This window comes from Dryobates pubescens, chromosome 34 (assembly GCF_014839835.1).
Source record: "Dryobates pubescens isolate bDryPub1 chromosome 34, bDryPub1.pri, whole genome shotgun sequence".
Lineage (NCBI taxonomy): Eukaryota > Metazoa > Chordata > Aves > Piciformes > Picidae > Dryobates > Dryobates pubescens.
Window position 1 is genome coordinate 8366014 of NC_071645.1, and position 18572 is coordinate 8384585.

General features: G+C 61.1%; 1 protein-coding gene across 1 annotated transcript in view; it reads right to left on the bottom strand.

Annotated features, from left to right (window-relative positions):
- Positions 1 to 18572, bottom strand: part of ST3GAL4 (ST3 beta-galactoside alpha-2,3-sialyltransferase 4) — a 52337-nt gene that overhangs the window by 19292 nt on the left and 14473 nt on the right. The window contains exon 2 of the mRNA XM_054176151.1: positions 8818 to 8887. The gene's annotated coding sequence lies outside the window, so the exon portion shown is untranslated. The remainder of the gene's footprint in view (positions 1 to 8817; positions 8888 to 18572) is intronic.

The window sequence follows — 18572 nt, forward strand, 5'->3', positions numbered from 1 at the left end:
GTTGCACTCCCCCAGCCCCAGCCCAGCACAGCCTGCACCCATCCAGCCCAGCACAGCACAGCCTGCATCCATCCAGCCCAGCCCAGCACAGCCTGCACCCATCCAGCCCAGCCCAGCACAGCCTGCACCCATCCAGCCCAGCACAGCACAGCCTGCACCCATCCAGCCCAGCCCAGGCTGCACCCATCCAGCCCAGCCCAGGCTGCACCCATCCAGCCCAGCACAGCACAGCCTGCACCCATCCAGCCCAGCCCAGCACAGCCTGCACCCATCCAGCCCCAGCCCAGCACAGCCTGCACCCATCCAGCCCAGCCCAGCACAGCCTGCACCCATCCAGCCCCAGCCCAGCACAGCCTGCACCCATCCAGCCCAGCCCAGCACAGCCTGCACCCATCCAGCCCCAGCCCAGCACAGCCTGCACCCATCCAGCCCAGCCCAGCACAGCCTGCACCCATCCAGCCCAGCCCAGCACAGCCTGCACCCATCCAGCCCAGCCCAGCACAGCCTGCACCCATCCAGCCCAGCCCAGGACAGCCTGCACCCATCCAGCCCCAGCCCAGCACAGCCTGCACCCATCCAGCCCAGCCCAGCACAGCCTGCACCCATCCAGCCCAGCCCAGCACAGCCTGCACCCATCCAGCCCCAGCCCAGCACAGCCTGCACCCATCCAGCCCCAGCCCAGCACAGCCTGCACCCATCCAGCCCCAGCCCAGCCTGCACCCATCCAGCCCCAGCCCAGCACAGCCTGCACCCATCCAGCCCAGCCCAGGCTGCACCCATCCAGCCCAGCCCAGCCCAGCCTGCACCCATCCAGCCCAGCCCAGCCTGCACCCATCCAGCCCCAGCCCAGCCTGCACCCATCCAGCCCAGCCCAGCACAGCCTGCACCCATCCAGCCCCAGCCCAGGCTGCACCCATCCAGCCCAGCCCAGCCCAGGCTGAACCCATCCAGCCCAGCCCAGCACAGCCTGCACCCATCCAGCCCAGCCCAGCACAGCCTGCACCCATCCAGCCCAGCACAGCCTGCACCCATCCAGCCCCAGCCCAGCACAGCCTGCACCCATCCAGCCCAGCACAGGCTGCACCCATCCAGCCCCAGCCCAGCACAGCCTGCACCCATCCAGCCCCAGCCCAGCACAGCCTGCACCCATCCAGCCCCAGCACAGCACAGCCTGCACCCATCCAGCCCAGCACAGCACAGCCTGCACCCATCCAGCCCCAGCCCAGCACAGCCTGCACCCATCCAGCCCCAGCACAGCACAGCCTGCACCCATCCAGCCCCAGCCCAGCACAGCCTGCACCCATCCAGCCCCAGCCCAGCACAGCCTGCACCCATCCAGCCCCAGCCCAGGCTGCACCCATCCAGCCCCAGCCCAGCACAGCCTGCACCCATCCAGCCCAGCACAGCCTGCACCCATCCAGCCCCAGCCCAGCACAGCCTGCACCCATCCAGCCCCAGCCCAGCACAGCCTGCACCCATCCAGCCCCAGCACAGCACAGCCTGCACCCATCCAGCCCAGCACAGCACAGCCTGCACCCATCCAGCCCCAGCCCAGCACAGCCTGCACCCATCCAGCCCCAGCACAGCACAGCCTGCACCCATCCAGCCCAGCACAGCACAGCCTGCACCCATCCAGCCCCAGCCCAGCACAGCCTGCACCCATCCAGCCCCAGCACAGCACAGCCTGCACCCATCCAGCCCCAGCCCAGGCTGAACCCATCCAGCCCCAGCCCAGGCTGAACCCATCCAGCCCAGCACAGCCTGCACCCATCCAGCCCAGCCCAGCACAGCCTGCACCCCCCCAGCCCCAGCCCAGGCTGCACCCCCCCAGCCCCAGCCTGCACTGGAGGAGAGCTCAGCTCCAGCAGCAGCAGCCCTGACCCCCAGCCCATGGAGGCTCCTGGAGGCAGGGAGCTGTGAGTGCCCCGAGGGGAGCAGGAGGTGGGGGGAGGGCAGCCAGAGGCTGCTGCAGCATCCCTGCAGCCCTCAGAGCTCCACAGCACCACAGCCTCCTGGCTGCCCCCAGCCTTGCCAGCAGAGTGAGATCCAGCACTCAGCCTGAAGGCCTCTCCCAACCTGCTGAATTCTGTTCTGTTCTCTTCATGGAAGGCCAGAGCCCAGCATGGGGCTGGGGAGGGACCCCCGGAGCTCCCCCAGCCCAGCAGGGCTCCCCCAGCAGCCTGCCCAGGGGCACAGTGCCCAGGGGGGGTTGGAAGCTCTCCACACCAGGACACTCCACAACCTCTCTGGGCAGCCTGCTCCAGGCCTCCAGCAGCCTCCCAACAAACAACTTGCTCCTCCTCTTCCCCTCCAACCTCCTGGGCTCCACTCTCTGCCCACTGCCCCTTGGCCTGGCCCTGGGCACCACTCAGCAGAGGCTGGCCCCAGCCTCTTGCCCCCCAGGGGCCCTTCAGCTCTTGCTGAGCATTGCTGAGCATTGCTCTGGGGCTGCTCTGCTGCAGGCTCTCAGCCCCAGGGCTCTCAGCCTTGGCTCCTGCCAGAGCTGCTCCAGGCCCCTCAGCAGCTTCCCAGCCTCCCCTGCCCTCTCTCCAGCACTTCTCTGGCCCTCTGCCCCTGGGCAGCACACAACTGCCCCCAGGGCTCCAGAGGTGGCCTCAGCAGGGCAGGGCAGAGGGGCAGCACAACCTCCCTTGCCCTGCTGCTGCCCACACTCTTCTCCATGCCCCCAGCACAGCCTTGGCCTTCTTGGCCCCCAGGCCACCTTGCTGCTGCTGGCCAACTCCTTGGCCCCCAGCACTGCCAGCTGCTTCTGCTTGCAGCTGCTTGCCAGCAGCTTCCCCCTGCCCTGTGCTGCTGCAGGAGGTTGTTCCTGCCCAGGGCCAGGACCCTGCCCTTGCCCTGCTGCCCCTTCAGGAGGTTGCTCTCCCCCAGCTCTCAGCCTGCCCAGGGCTCCCTGGGTGCCAGCACAGCCTGAGGGCTCTCAGCCACTGCTCCCAGCTCTGTGCCAGCAGCAACCTGCCTGAGCCTCCACTCTGAGCCTTCAGCCAGGTCCCTGCTGAAGATGCTGAACAAGACTGGGCCCAGCCCTGGGGCACAGCAGGAGCTGCAGGCCTCCAACCAGACCCTGCCCCACATCCCACAGCCCCTGAGCTGTGTCTCTCAGCCACTCTGCCCCCATCCCAGGGAGGGCTGCAGGCAGCTCTGCACCACCCCAGCCATGGGTTCAGCCCAGGCCTTCTCCTCCCCTGCTGAGCCCTGGGGCTGGGGGAATCCCAGGTGTGTTCAGCTCCCCACGCTGGGCAGAGGCTCCCAAAGCCTCTTGCTTTGATGTCTGCAGCTCCCCAGCGCCCCAGGCTGACTATCAGCACCGCACAAAGGGCTTCAAAGCAGCACCCCCCAGAGCCAGGCAGGCAGAGCCTCAGCCCTGGCTGGCTGCAGAGGCTGCTCAGGCTGCAGCTCCTCCTGGAGCCTCTCCCCTGGCCCTGGGCTGGGCTCCCACCCTGTGCTGGCAGATGCAGGCCCAGCCCTCCTGCTGCCTGGGGTGACCCCAGAGGGTCCTCTCCCTCTGTCCCCATCCATCCCCATCCCCCCCTACCACCCTGCTGGCTCCACTCAGGCTCTCAGTGCCACAGAGCCTGCAAGCAGCAGCAGCCAAGCTGCCCCCAGCCCACCCCTGGGCACCCCCCACCAGCAGCCAGGGAGCAAGGACAGAGGGGGCAGAGCCCATGCCAGAGTGGGTGCTCAGGGACCCCAGCTGCCAAAGCAGGCCTGGGCCAGCAGAACAGGCTCTGGCAGCTCCTGAGGCTCTCCTGCTGCCAGGGCAGCCCTGGGCAGGGACAAGCAACAGAGACAAGGCCAAGAGAGCTCTGCCATGCCCCCAGCAGCCCACCCCAGGGGCCCATGGCGGGGAGAAGGATGAGCCTGGAGTGGTTCCCCCCCCAGACCACCCCTGGATGGCAACAGGGGCACAGCTGGGTGCCAGGCAAGGCAGGGCTGCAGAGCAAGCCCATGGGATTCAGGCCTGGCAGCAGGAGCCAAGGGGAGAGGGCAGAGCTGGGATCAGCCCAGGGGGATGAGCACCTGCCTGGAGCCCTCAAGGCAGCACAGGGAACCCTGCAGGGGCAAGGAGCATGGTGCAGAGCCCCCTGAGAGGACAGCCCCCAGCAGCAGCCCCCAGGGAGCAGCTCCCAGCCCTGGGATCTCCCAGCCCCCAGGGAGCAGCTCCCAGCCCTGGGATCCATCAGCCCCCAGGGAGCAGCTCCCAGCCCTGGGATCTCCCAGCCCCCAGGGAGCAGCTCCCAGCCCTGGCATCTCCCAGCCCCCATCCCAGGCCTGGTCTCCCTGCAGGAGCCTGGGGCCACATCCTGCCCAGGCAGAGGCTCTCCTGCTGGGGCTGAGTGCCCCCTGGGGGCAGCCCCCCCCCGGAGCTGCAGCCTGGCCCTGGCAGGGCAGCACATGCAGTGCAGCCCTCAGGCTGGCACCCAGCCCCTGCCCAGCCCCCTGCTGCCAGCCCTGCTGCCCAAGGAGCACTTCCAACCCCTGCTGGGAAAGCACAGCAGCCCCCCCAGCCAGGGGCACAGCACCCACAGCCCACCCTGCTCAGCACCAGGCTCCATCCAGGGCATGGGCACCCAGCCCCTGCCACCTGCACCCTCCTGGGCCTGCCCTGGCTGCCCTCAGAGGCCCTGGAGAGGATCCTTCCTTTGCCTCCTGCTGAGGGGAGGGTGGGCAAGGACCTTCATGAGCCCAGCCCTGAGCCAGCCCTGCCAGGGCACTGCCAGGCCATGGCCTCAGCACCACAGCCCCAGGGCCTCCAAAGCCCTCCAGGGATGGGGACTGCCCTGGGCAGCCTGGGCCAGGCCTGGGCAGCCCTCAAGGGGAAGAAATTTTTCCTCATGGCCAAGCTGAACCTCCCCTGGGGCAGCCTGAGGCCATTGCCTCTTGTCCTGTCCCTTGTTCCCTGGGAGCAGAGCCCAAGCCCCAGCTGGCTCCAGCCTCCTTGCAGGGAGCTGCAGAGAGCAAGGAGGTCTCCCTCAGCCTCCTCTGCTCCAGCCTCACCACCCCCAGCTCCCTCAGCTGCTCCTCCCCAGCCCTCTTCCCCAGACCCTTCCCCAGCTTCCTTGCCCTTCCCTGGCCCTGCTGCAGCCTCTCAAGGAGCTGCTGGGAGCCAGCAGCCCAGAGCTGAAGGCAGCACTGCAGGGGTGGCCTCAGCAGTGCCCAGCCCAGGGGCACAATCCCTGCCCTGCTCCTGCTGCCCACAGCATTGCTGCTGCAGGCCAGGCTGCTGGTGGCCTTCTTGCCCAGCTGGGCACCCCCTGGCTCCTCTGCAGCTGCTGGCACCCAGCACCCCCAGGGCCTTTGCTGCTGGGCACTTTGCAGCCCCTCTGCCCCAGCCTGGGGAACTCTTGGGGTCCGGCACCAGGGGATTCTGCCCCTCTGCTCCACTCTGCTGAGACCACAGCTGCAGCTCTGGGGCCAGCTCTGCAGCCTCTGTGCCAGGAAGGCTCTGGAGGGGCTGGAAGGTGTCCAGAGCAGGGCCAGGAGGAGGAGCAGAGGGCTGGAGCTGCTCTGCTCTGCAGACAGCCTGAGAGAGTTGGGGTTGTGCAGGCTGCAGAGGAGAAGGCTCCCAGGAGACCTTCTGGTGGCCTTCCAGGAGCTGCAGGGGGCTGCAAGCAAGCTGGGGAGGGACTTTGGAGGGGGTCAGGGAGGGATAGGGGTCTGGGACACCTCTGAGGGGGGCAGGAATCAGGCCTGGGACAGAAAGCCAGCAATGGGCACTGGCAGCTGAGCTGCCCTTGGCCTTCTGGGCTGCCAGTGCCCATTGCCAGAGGTGGAGGGAGAGGATCCTGCCCCTCTGCTCTGGGGTGTGAGGGAGGGACAGGACTGGGGGGGATGGAGCAGAAGTAGAAGTGGGGAGATTGAGATTGGCTGTGAGGAAGAAGTTGTTGCCCAGGAGGGTGGTGAGAGCCTGGCCCAGGCTGCCCAGGGAGGTGGTGGAAGCCTCCTGCCTGGAGGTGTTTGCAGCCAGGCTGGAGGTGGCTGTGAGCAACCTGCTGTGGTGTGAGGTGTCCCTGCCCATGGCAGGGGGTTGGGATGGCTGAGCCTTGAGCTCCCTTCCAGCTCTGGCAGCTCTGTGGTTCCACATCCAGCACAGGGTGCAGCTGCTCCTTGCTCCTCTCAGCTCACTCCCAGGCACTCTCATTGCCTCTGCTGGCAGCAGCCACACTGAGCTCCAGCTGGCTCTGCCCCTTCTCCTTTTCCCCTCCTGCACTTCCTGCCCCCCTTCTGCAGGTCTGGAACTCCTCTTCTTCTCCTGAGTTCCATCCAAAGCTCCCTGCTCAGCCAGGCTGGGCTGCTTCCCCCTCCATCTCACCTTTCAGCCTCCTGAAGTGCATCCAGGGACCCCTTTGCCCTCCAGATTTGCCTCCCAGGGGACTCTCTCCACCCAGGGACTGCTTCCTCTCCTCCACTGCCAGCTGAAGTCCCCCACAAGAGCCAGAGGCTGACCATGGAGAGGCCTCTCCCAGCTGCCCACAGAGTGTTCCTTGCCCTGCCTCTCCCCCCCTGCTTGGCTGAGCAGCCCAGCCAGGATCAGCAAGGAACACATCAACCCTCCAAGCTCTCAGCAGCAGCACTCAGCCCCAGGCCAACCCAAACACTCCTGGGCTCAAGCAGGAGAGGTAGCTCCAAGGGCATCCCAGGCATGCAGGAACCTGGCCAAAGCTTTCTGAGAGGGGTGAAGGACCACTCCTGGGGGGCTCAGGAGCCTCCAGGAAAGCTCTTCCCCACAGCCAGGATGAGCACAGCCTGGGGGCACATCCCCAGAGCACATCCAGGCTGCTCCCAGCTGTGGTTTGGGTGCCCTCAGTGGCAGCAGCTGGCTCAGGCCAGCCCTGCCACCATCCTCTCTGCTCCTTGCAGCAGGGACACAGGGATGGGCCTCAAGCCCCCTCCTGGGCCCCCAACCCAGGGGTGGCCTGGGGCACAGCTGAGCCTCTGGGGTAACCCCATGCCCCCAGAGGGGCTGCAAGGCTCCTCCTTGGGGGGTCACAGAACGGGGTGGGGGTGGAAGGGACCCCTGGGGCTGATCCAGTCCAACCCCCCTGGCCAGCTAGGACAGCCCCCCAGGGCCACCTCCAGCAGGGGCAGGAGCTGTCACTGACCCTGGGGAAGGCCACCAGCCCAGTGCCACCCTGCTCTCCAGGGCAGGGAAGGGACCTCCCTCTCCTCCTGCCAGAAGAGTCCCTTCAAGGCCCTTTCCTGCTGGCTGCAGCTCACCACAGCCCCAGGAGGACTGAGCCCCCCCTGGGGGGACAGCCAGGGGGGCTGGGCAGCCACCAGCACTCATTTTACATCCCTTGGAGCCCCCCAGCACCGACCCAGCTCCCCCCCTCCTCCTGCCTGTCCCTTTTGCTGCCACTGTCACCTCCTGGCTGTGCTCAGCCAGGGGCTTCTCCAGGGACCACCCAGGGGACAGCAGCTTGGGTCTGCCCCCCCAGGAGCAGCAGAGGGGAAGGCAGCAAGCTGGGGGGGGGCTGGCAGGGAGGAGGCAGCTTCCCCCTGCTGCCCTGGCAGAGGGCACAGCACATCCCCAGGGGGCATCCAGTCCCTGGAGTGGGAGCTGAGCAGCCCAGGGAGGTGCCAAGGAGCCCCCTGAGGTGCTGCAGCACATCCCCAGGCCCAGCTGCAGAGGAGTGAAGGGATCTGAGCTGCCCCTCAGGCAGCTCCCATCCTGGGAAGGGTCAACTGCCAGGGTCCCATTTGGGTGGCTGAAAGCCACTGCCCAGTGGCTGTGCCCTCTGCAGGGCTCCAAGTGCCACCTTAAACCTCTCCCCACAGCAGCCCTGTGGTTTCCTCTCCATTTCCTCCTCAGCTCCTGGGGTGCACCAGCAAAGGGGCAGGGCCCAGGCAGGGCTGAGGGCAGGGTAGCTCCAGGGTAACCCCACCCTTGGGGCTGGGCTGCCACCCTCACCTCCTCCACCCTAAAACCCCCAGGGTGCAGCCATCAGGTAGCTGGAAACCCCCTCCCCTCCCCTCCCCTCCCCTCCCCTCCCCCTCAGGAGGACAACCTGCTCCAGCCCTGTGCAGCCCTCACTCCTCCTGACCCCATCAGCCACCTGGGACACAGGAGCAGAGGAGGTCAGGGGCTGGAAGGGACCTCTGGAGAGCTCCCAGCCCAACCCCCTGCTGCCAGAGCAGCAGCACAGAGTCCAGCCCAGGTCACACAGAACACATCCAGGCAGGGCTGGGAAGGCTCCAGGGAAGGAGACTCCACAACCTCTCTGGGCAGCCTGCTCCAGGCCTCTGGGAGCCTCCCAGGGCAGAAGTTCCTCCTCCTGCTGAGCTGCAACCTCCTGGGCTGCAGTTTCCATCCCTTGCTCCTTGGCCTATGCCAGGGTGCAGCTGAGCAGAGCCTGGCCCTGTGCCCTCCCTCCTGACCCCCAGCCCTCAGCTCTTGAGAGACATTGATCAGATCCCTCTCAGCCTTCTCCTCTGCAGCCTGAGCAGCCCCAGGGCTCTCAGCCTCTCCTCCCCAGGCAGTGCTGCAGTCCCTTCAGCATCCTTGCAGCCTCCCTTGGCCTCTCTGCAGCAGATCCCTGTCCCTCCTGAGCTGGGGAGCCCAGAGCTGGAGGCAATCTTGCAGGGGAGGTCTCAGCAGGGCAGAGCAGAGGGTGGGGAGAAGCTCCCTGGCCCTGCTGGCCACACTCTGAATGCCCCCCAGGAGCCCCTTGGCCTTCCTGGCCCCCAGGGCTCATTGCTGCCCCAAGGAAGCTCAGCTCAGGCAGATCTTCCCCGGCAGAGGCTCAGAGCAGTCCCAGCTGGGCGGTCAGCAGCCAGCAGGTCACAGCTACTTACTGTCCTTCCTCTTGGCCCAGGCAGAGCAGGCAGGAGCTTGGTGGGATCTAGGAGGCCATCCTCTCTTCCCCTGGGAAAGGAAGGACATCCTCAGGACCAGCAGCAGCACCCAAGGGCTGCCTCCTCCAGCAGCCAGCCACCTCCAGACGACCCCGCGGGTCCCTGCGGACCCCTGCCCGGGCAGCCCCGGGGGGGAGCAGGGAGCCATGGAGTGGCCCAGAGGAGGGCTGCTCCTCACAGCCACACACCTCCTCCCCCAGCACCAGCAGCACCCAGGGCAGGGCTGCCAGCTGCTTTTAAGGAGGAGGAGGAGGCAGCAGCGAGGCTGAGAGGCCACAGCTCACCGCAGGCTCCCCAGCACCTCCTGACCTTCCCCAGCAGCAGCCCTGCTGGGAGGCTCTGGGCCAGGCAGGGAGCAGCCATGCCCTGTGCCCTGCTCCCCCTGGGGTGCTCTCAGCCCCTCCTGCCTCCCCACACAGGCCACTGCCCAGGCCCACCCCTCCAGCATCCCCCTTCCCAGAGCCTCCTGAGCTGCACAGCCTTGCCCCGGCCTGGGGGAAGCAAAACCTCTCTGCTGAGCAGCAGAAGCCTCCTGCTGGGCTGCCCTCCAGGAGCCCACTCCAGGAGCAGCTTCAGCCTGGCTCAGGGCAAGGCAGGGGGAGGCAGGACCAGCAAAGCCCTTTCCACAGCTGGTGCTCAAGCCCTGGCACGGAAGATGCTCCCAAGGGGAAGCTCTGAGGGCTTCCTCTCCTCTTCCCCCTCCCCCAGCTGGGAGAAGTGAGAGAAGCTGGAGGCTGCTGCAAGCCTGCTCAAGGCATGGCTCAGCCTTGGCAGCCTGCTGATTTTAACCACCAGGCCCCTCCAGGATGGTTTCTCCTCTGATCAAGGCTGGCTGCCTCTCCCCAGGGCTCTCCTGAGGTGGCCAGGGATGGCTCCTGCCCCCTCCAGAGCAGCTCTGCCTCCTGCCTCCACTGTTAGCTGAGGGCCACCAACAGCCAAACCAGATCCACCTGGAGCTGCCCTGCAAGCCCCAGCAGCTCACTTGCCTGCACCAGGGTCTTGCCAGCAGCCCTGAAGCCACCACAGCATCCAACACGAAGGAGTAACCTCCTGAGGAACCACCAACAGGGCCACAGGAGCCTCCAAGGAGGCTGAGCTCCCCAGGGGGCTGCTGCTGAAGCACTCCAACATCAGCCCCTGCCCATGCAGACGAGGAGGAGGATGGTTGGAGCTGCCTGGGGGTGGGCAAGGAGATGTCTCCTCCCCAGGAGGACACCACAGCCCTGGCTGAGCAGGAGACCACAACCCTTCCAAGCATGCCACTCTCCCACCCCGGGCCTGGCCTGGAGCTGGTCTTTCCAGCTCCACTGGCAGAGCCAGGAGCTGCATCCCTGCTGCTCCCCCAGGAGAGCTGCTCCCTCACCATCATTCCCAGCTCAGGGTCCAGGCATCCACCAGGTCAAGAGCTGCCATCCCCACCAGCTCAACCCAGCTGGCAGCTGATCCCAGCAGGAAACCAACATCCCACACCCCAGAGCCCTCAAAACCGCTCCACAAGCTGAGTTTTGCTCTTCTTCCCCTCCCAGGCTCCTGCCTCAGTTTCCCCTCCTGCCCTGTAAGTGATTCCAGGGAGAAAAGGGCACCTTGTGCTTGCCCCTGGGCCAGGGTGGAAAGGCAATCCCTCAGGATGCTGCTGGCTTTGAGTGGGAGCCAATGAAGCCCCCAAAGGCTCCATCATCCCTTCCCTGATTTCAAGGCTGAACCCAGGGGCTCAGCCCTGTGGCACAGGCAGGAGGGGACACACAGAGGGTAGGGGTGAGCCACCAAACCCCTCCCCTCCACCACCCTGGACTGGACCTGCTGGGGGGGGGGGGGGGGAGTTAAAGAGGAAGGGGAGAGGAGCAGCATGGTGGACAGGAGATGGAGATGGAGACCTGGTGCAAGGCAGCTGCCTGCCCATCTGCCCCTCCACTGCCAGCCTCAAACCACCTCCCAAGGTGGGGAGAGAGCAGAGGCTGGGCTGGGAGGGGAAGGAAGCCCAGGGTGAGCTCCCCCTGCTCTGGAGCAAACCTCCCCCCCGGGTGCCAGCCAGGGGCTGCCGAGCCTGGCACACCGCTCACGGCGCCGCCGGGCACCGCCAGCATTCCGGGGAGGGGGGGGGGACAACCCCAACTGCTTCCTGCTCAGCCTTGGGAGGAGCAGTTCCACGTGGGGTGAGCTGGAATTCCATGTGGGATGAGCTGCAATCCCCTGTGGGATCAGCTTGCTGCTGGAGGAGGTTTCCCTGCTGACCTTCACCCCAGTAAGCCAACGGGCAGCGCCGGGCAGTGCTGGGGAGGCCACCAGCAGCAGAGGAGCTGCTGGGGGGGAAGGTGGAGTCAATCAAGAACTTAAACACACAACAATGCCACCCCTCCACTCCCAAGCCATCCCAGGCAATGCAAAGCCCCTGCCCCAGCTGCAGGCACCAGACCTAAACCTCCCCAGCTGCTATGGCAGGAGGAGCACCCCCCAGAGACCCCCCCCAGGAGGAATGCAGGTGGTGAGAGACACAGAGCAGGAACCAGCACTGTGGCCAAGCTGGGATGGTCAGCATCACCCCCCCAGGCCTAAAAAGGTCTGTTTTGGGGGTCAGCATCACCCCCCAGACCTAAAAAAGGTCTGTTTTGGGGGTCAGCATCACCCCCCCAGGCCTAAAAAGGTCTGTTTTGGGGGTCAGCATCACCCTCCAGGCCTAAAAAGGTCTGTTTTGGGGGTCAGCATCACCCCCCCAGGCCTAAAAAGGTCTGTTTTGGGGGTCAGCATCACCCCCCAGACCTAAAAAAGGTCTGTTTTGGGGGTCAGCATCACCCCCCCAGGCCTAAAAAGGTCTGTTTTGGGGGTCAGCATCACCCTCCAGGCCTAAAGAAGGTCTGTTTTGGGGGTCAGCATCACCCCCCCAGGCCTAAAATGGTCTGTTTTGGGGGTCAGCATCACCCCCCCAGGCCTAAAAAGGTCTGTTTTGGGGGTCAGCATCACCCTCCAGGCCTAAAAAGGTCTGTTTTGGGGGTCAGCATCACCCCCCCAGGCCTATAAAGGTCTGTTTTGGGGGTCAGCATCACCCTCCAGGCCTAAAGAAGGTCTGTTTTGGGGGTCAGCATCACCCTCCAGGCCTAAAATGGTCTGTTTTGGGGGTCAGCATCACCCTCCAGGCCTAAAAAGGTCTGGTTTGGGGGTCAGCATCACCCCCCCAGGCCTATAAAGGTCTGTTTTGGGGGTCAGCATCACCCTCCAGGCCTAAAGAAGGTCTGTTTTGGGGGTCAGCATCACCCTCCAGGCCTAAAATGGTCTGTTTTGGGGGTCAGCATCACCCCCCAGGCCTAAAGAAGGTCTGTTTTGGGGGTCAGCATCACCCTCCAGGCCTATAAAGGTCTGTTTTGGGGGTCAGCATCAGCCTCCAGACTAAATAAAGCCTATTTTGGGGGTTCAGCTTCAACCACAAGCCTAAAAATATTCTACTTGGGGGTTCAGCATCACCTTCCAGACCTAAAAAAGCCTCTTTTAGGGTCCAGCTTCACCTTCCAGACCTAAAAAAGCCTATTTTGGGGTTCAGCATCACCCTCCAGGCCTAAAAAAGTCTATTTTGGGGTTCAGCTTCACCCCCCAGGCCTAAAAAAGTCTGTTTTGGGGTTCAGCATCACACTCCAGACCTAAAAAAGCCTATTTTGGGGTTCAGCTTCACCTTCCAGACCTAAAAAAGCCTATTTTGGGGCTCAACTTCACCCACTAGGACTAAAAAAGTCTGGTTTGGAGTTCAACACCATCCACCAGGCCTAAAAAAAGTCTATTTTGGGGCTCAGCTTCTCCTTCCATAACTAAAAAAGCCTATTTTGGGGTTCAGCATCACTCTCCAGGCCTAAAAAAGCCTCTTTTGGGGTTCAGCTTCAACCACAAGCCTAAAAATATTCTATTTTGGGGTTCAGCATCACCTTCCAGGCCTAAAAAAAAAGCCTATTTTGGGGCTCAGCTTCTCCTTCCAGACCTAAAAGAAACTATTTTAGGGTTCAACATAACCCACCAGACCTAAAAAAAGTCTATTTTGGGGTTCAGCTTCTCCTTCCAGACCTAAACCAACCAATTTTGGGGCTCAGCATCATCTTCCAGGCCTAAAAAAAGCCTATTTTGGGGTTCAGCATGACCCAGCAGACTTTAAAAAAGCCTATTTTGGGGTTCAGCTTCAACCACTAGGCCTAAAAAAGCTATTTTGGGGGCTCAGCTTCAACCAAAAAAAGCTATTTTGGGGTTCAGCATCACCCTCCAGACCTAAAGAAGCCTCTTTTGGGGCTCAACTTCACCCATTAGGACTAAAAATGCCTGGTTTGGAGCTCAACACCATCCACCAGATCTAAAAAAGTCTATTTTGGGGCTCAGTTTTACCCCACTAGATCTAAAAGAAGCTATTTTGGGGTCCAGCTTCAGCCTCCAGACCAAAAAAAGGCCTATTTTGGGGCTCAGCTTTACCTTCCAGACCTAAAAAAGCCTATTTTGGGGTTCAGCATCACCCAGCAGACTTTAAAAAAGCCTATTTTGGGGTTCAGCATCATCTTCCAGGCCTAAAAAAGCCTATTTTGGGGTTCAGCATGACCCAGCAGACTTTAAAAAAGCCTATTTTGGGGTTCAGCTTCAACCACTAGGCCTAAAAAAGCTATTTCGGGGGCTCAGCTTCAACCAAAAAAAGCTATTTTGGGGTTCAGCATCACCCTCCAGACCTAAAAAAGCCTCTTTTGGGGCTCAACTTCACCCATTAGGACTTAAAATGCCTGGTTTGGAGCTCAACACCATCCACCAGATCTAAAAAAGTCTATTTTGGGGCTCAGTTTTACCTCACTAGATCTAAAAGAAGCTATTTTGGGGTCCAGCTTCAGCCTCCAGACCAAAAAAAAAGCCTATTTTGGGGTTCAGCTTCACCTTCCAGACCTAAACCAGCCTATTTTGGGGCTCAGCATCATCTTCCAAGCTTAAAAAAGCCTATTCTGGGGTTCAGTTTCAACCACTAGAGCCTAAAAAAGCTATTTTGGGGTTCAACATCACCCTCCAAGCCTAAAAAAAAGCCTATTTTGGGGCTCAACACTCTCCACCAGACCTAAAAAACTCTATTTTGGGGTTCAGTTTTACCCCACTAGATCTAAAAAAAGCTATTTTGAGGTCCAGCTTCAACCTCCAGACCAAAAAAAAAGCCTATTTTGGGGTTCAGCTTCTCCTTCCAGACCTAAACCAGCCTATTTTGGGGCTCAGCATCATCTTCCAGGCCTAAAAAAGCCTATTTTGGGGTTCAACATCAGCCACCAGACTTAAAATAGCCTATTCTGGGGTTCAGCTTCAACCACTAGGCCTAAAAAAAAAGCTATCTTGGGGCTCAGCTTCAACCAAAAAAGCCTATTTTGGGGTTCAGCATCACCTTCCACACCTAAAAAAGCTATTTTGGGGCTGAGTCTCTTCTGGCCCCTGTGAAGGGGATCACAGTCCTGGTACCACCCAGTCTCTGCTGTTCTGGAAGCCAAGGGGGGGCACTGGTGGTCTCCACAGCTACTTTCCTCCAGGGAGGTGATGGAGAACCAGTTACCCACAACTGCTTGGAAACAACTGAGGCCATTTACTCCAGCAGCCCTGGCCTGAAGGAAGAAGCCCTGGATAAAGGCAGCCCACAACTGGCACACTGATGGAAGCAGCTTTGTGATGCAGGGAGAAAGCAGAGCTGAGTATGCTGCAGCTGGAAGGTGTCCAGAGAAGGGCAAGGAGGCTGGGGAGGGGTCTGGAGCACAGCCCTGGGAAGAGAGGCTGAGGGAGCTGGGGTTGCTTAGCCTGCAGATGAGGAGGCTCAGGGGAGACCTTCTTGCTCTCTGCAGCTCCCTGAAGGGAGGTTGGAGCCAGCTGGGGGTTGGGCTCTTCTCCCAGGCCCCCAGCAGCAGAACAAGAGGACACAGTCTCAAGCTGTGCCAGGGGAGGTTCAGGCTGGAGGGGAGGAAGAAATTCTACAGAGAGAGAGAGAGATTGCCCATTGGGATGTGCTGCCCAGGGAGGTGGTGGAGTCACCATCCCTGGAGGTGTTTAGGAGGAGACTTGATAGGGTGCTTGGTGCCATGGGTTAGTTGATTAGGTGGTGTTGGGTGAGAGGTTGGACTTGATGATCTCTAAGGTCTCTTCCAACCTGGTTAACTCTATTCTATTCCATTCCATTCTATTCCATTCCATTCCATTCCATTCCATTCCATTCCATTCTTCCATTCCATTCCATTCCATTCTATTCCATTCCATTCCATTCTGTTGAAGAGGTAATCAGGTTCATTCTATTCTATTCTATAGAGGAGAAGAGGTAACCAAGGCAGAAGCCCTGCCAAGAAACACCTCTGCTCAACAGGCAGCGATGAGAGCCCTGACCAGAGCCCTGGAGCTTCCCCGAGGGAGATGTGCAAACACAGGGGCTGACTCCAAGCATGCCTTTGGGGTGGTGCATGCCCAGGGAGCCATTTGCAAAGCAAGAGGACTGTTGGCATCTCAAGGAAAAGCTATCAAACCCGTGGGAGGGATACTGAGGCTGCTGGCAGCAGTGCAAGAGCCAAGCAAGGCACTGCAAAGCACCCCAAAAAGGGAACGCCGGGCAAGAGAGGCAATCCACTGGCAGGTGAAACGGCTCAAAGGGTGGCCAGGGAGGGGAGGAAGGTGGCAGAGTCTGCTTTGATGCCAGAGGGTAAACTGTCAGTTGAGCCAAAGGAGCCAGAAGCTGTGTACAGCACAGAGGATCAGACATTACCCAAAGATTAATTAGGGCTTAGGATAGGAAAGGGCTGGGCCAGGACACCGGATGGGAAGCTCATCACACCCACTAACCTCCTCTGGGCTCCTGTTCAGGTGGAACATGCAAAGACTCACTGGGGAACAGAAGCCCTGTGTGGAAACTTGGTTCAGGAGTGTCCAGCATGAAAGTCATACAGCACAGCAGAACAGGTAACCCAGCAATGTGAGCGTGGCTTAAGGCTAAGCCCGAGGTAAGGAGAGGAGTTAGCCTGGGCCAGGTTAGCAAAGGAAATGATCCAGGACAGCAATGGCAAGTGGATGTCACTGAGCTCCCAAGAAAGGGGGGATCCAGGTACCTGTTGGTACTCCCTGACACCTTCTCTGGCTGGCCAGAAGCACTTCCCTGTCGCACAAAGAAAGCAGCAGAGGTTACTACAGCAGTGTCACAAGAGAGGATACCTCGCTTTGAGGCACCTCCTGCTGTTGCCTCAGGCAGGGGACCTCAGTTTGTGGCCAAGGTGGTACAAGCAGGTAAAATCTTAGGGGTTGGTTGGCAACTCCACACCCCCTATAAGCCACATTCAAGTGGAGAAGTGGAGGAAATGAACCATTTCATCAAAAGGCAGACAGCAAAAATCAGGCAGGAAGCAGCAAACCTTCCTTGGCCACAAGCATCACCAAGGGCCCTGCTGCAAATTCAAACTGAGCAAAGGACAAAGGAAGGGTTGAGCCCATTTGCAATCCTCTCTGGAAGACCTTTTGCAGTAGGAGCTATGGACCCCTGTGAACCAGGGCAATGCAGAGAGGCAACGTTGAACAAGTAAGGTCAGCAGCTTTATCAGAACCTGAGCACTGTTATCAAACAGGTGACAGGAACCCATGGGAGAGGGCTAGACAGAGCAGGCCACGGTGTGGAGCCCACAGACCATGCCAGACCTCTTTCAGAGACCCCCTCTGGAGCCCAAGTGCACAGGACCATCTCAGGTGTTCCTGACATCCTTCACAGCCATTGAAATCGAGGAACAAGCTGCCTGGATCCACCACACCTGAGGCAAGAGGACCTCAGTGGGAGAAGGGAAACTCGAACCCCAGGGCCCCCTGAAGCTCAAGCTCTGTGGATAACTCTGGCCTGGTGGTTGGTGAATACTGTTGAGGGATCAGAGAATCAATAAGGCTGGAAAAGACCTCAGAGCTCATCAAGTCCAAGCTGTCACCCAACACCTCCTGACTCAGCCATGGCTCCAAGTGCCACATCCAACCCCCTCTTGAACACCTCCAGGGATGGGGGCTCCACCACCTCCCTGGGAGGGGAAGGCAGTCTGTATTTAAATGCTAGCCAGGAACTGGCTTTGCAAGCTAATCTTTCTAACTGTGGGGCTTGGGGGCCACCAGTCTGGGTGACTACATCTGACAGTGGTTACCAAAGCTGGGAAAGGTGGTTCAGAAGCCATTGCTCAGCAGCTGACATCCAGCTGGCAGCCAGGCACCAGTGGTGTGCCCCAGGGAGCAGTGCTGGGCCCCAGCCTGAGCAATATCTTCACTGATGATCTGCAGGAGAGGATGGAGTCCAGCAGCAGTGAATGTGCAGAGGACAGCAAGCTGGGGGCAGGAGCTGAGCTGTCAGAGGGCAGCAGAGCTCTGCAGAGGGACCTTGCCAGGCTGCACAGCTGGGCAGAGGCCAACAGGATGGCATTGAACAAGTCCAAGTGCCAGGGGCTGCACTTTGGCCACACCAACCCCAGGCAGTGCTGCAGGCTGGGGGCAGAGTGGCTGAGAGCAACCAGGCAGAGAGGGACCTGGGGGGAGTGGTGGAGAGCAGCTGAAGAGGAGGCAGCAGTGTGCCCAGGGGGCCAAGAAGGCCAAGGGCATCCTGGCCTGCAGCAGGCAGAGTGTGGCCAGCAGGAGCAGGGAAGTCCTTGTGCCCTGTGCTCAGCACTGCTGAGGCCACCCCTGGAGTCCTGTGTCCAGCTCTGGGCTGCTCAGCTCAAGAAGGACATTGAGAGACTTGAAGGTGTCCAGAGAAGGGCAAGGAGGCTGGGGAGGGGTCTGGAGCACAGCCCTGGGAGGAGAGGCTGAGGGAGCTGGGGTTGCTTAGCCTGCAGAAGAGGAGGCTCAGGGGAGACCTTCTTGCTCTCTGCAACTGCCTGAAGGGAGGTTGGAGCCAGCTGGGGGTTGGGCTCTTCTGCCAGGCACCCAGCCCCAGAACACGAGGACACAGTCTCAAGCTGTGCCAGGGGAGGTTTAGGCTCGAGGTGAGGAGAAAGTTCTTCCCAGAGAGAGTTGTTAGCCCTTGGGATGTGCTGCCCAGGGAGGTGGTGGAGTCCCTGTGCCTGGAGGTGTTCCAGAGGGGCTTGGATGTGGCACTTGGAGCCATGGTTTGGTCATGAGCTCTGTGCTGCCAGCTTGGACTTGATGATCTCTGAGGTCTCTTCCAGCCTTGGGGATCCTGTGGTGCTGTGATACATGGTGCAGGATCTGCAGGAGGAAGTCTGTGAGTGGTGTCCATCCAAACCAGGCTGGGTCTGGATATCAGCACAGCTGCAGTGGAAGGGGGCTGTGCCTTGGTTAACACCACTTAGAATCACAGAATCAATAAGGTTGGAAAAGGCCTCAGAGCTCATCAAGTCCAACCTAGCACCCAACACCTCCTGACAACTAACCCATGGCTCCAAGGGCCACATCCAATCCCCTCCTGAACACCTGCAGGCACAGGGACTCCACCACCTCCCTGGGCAGCACATCCCAAGGGCCAATTCCTCTTGCTGGGAAGAACTTTCTCCTCACCTCCAGCCTGATCCTCCCCTGGCACAGCTTGAGACTGTGTCCTCTTGTTCTGGGGCTGAGTGCCTGGGAGAAGAGCTCAACCCCCAGCTGGCTCCAACCTCCCTTCAGGCAGTTGCAGAGAGCAAGAAGGTCTCCCCTGAGCCTCCTCTTCTGCAGGCTTGTTGCACTTCCAGAGGTAAGTCAGGGCAAATTAAAAC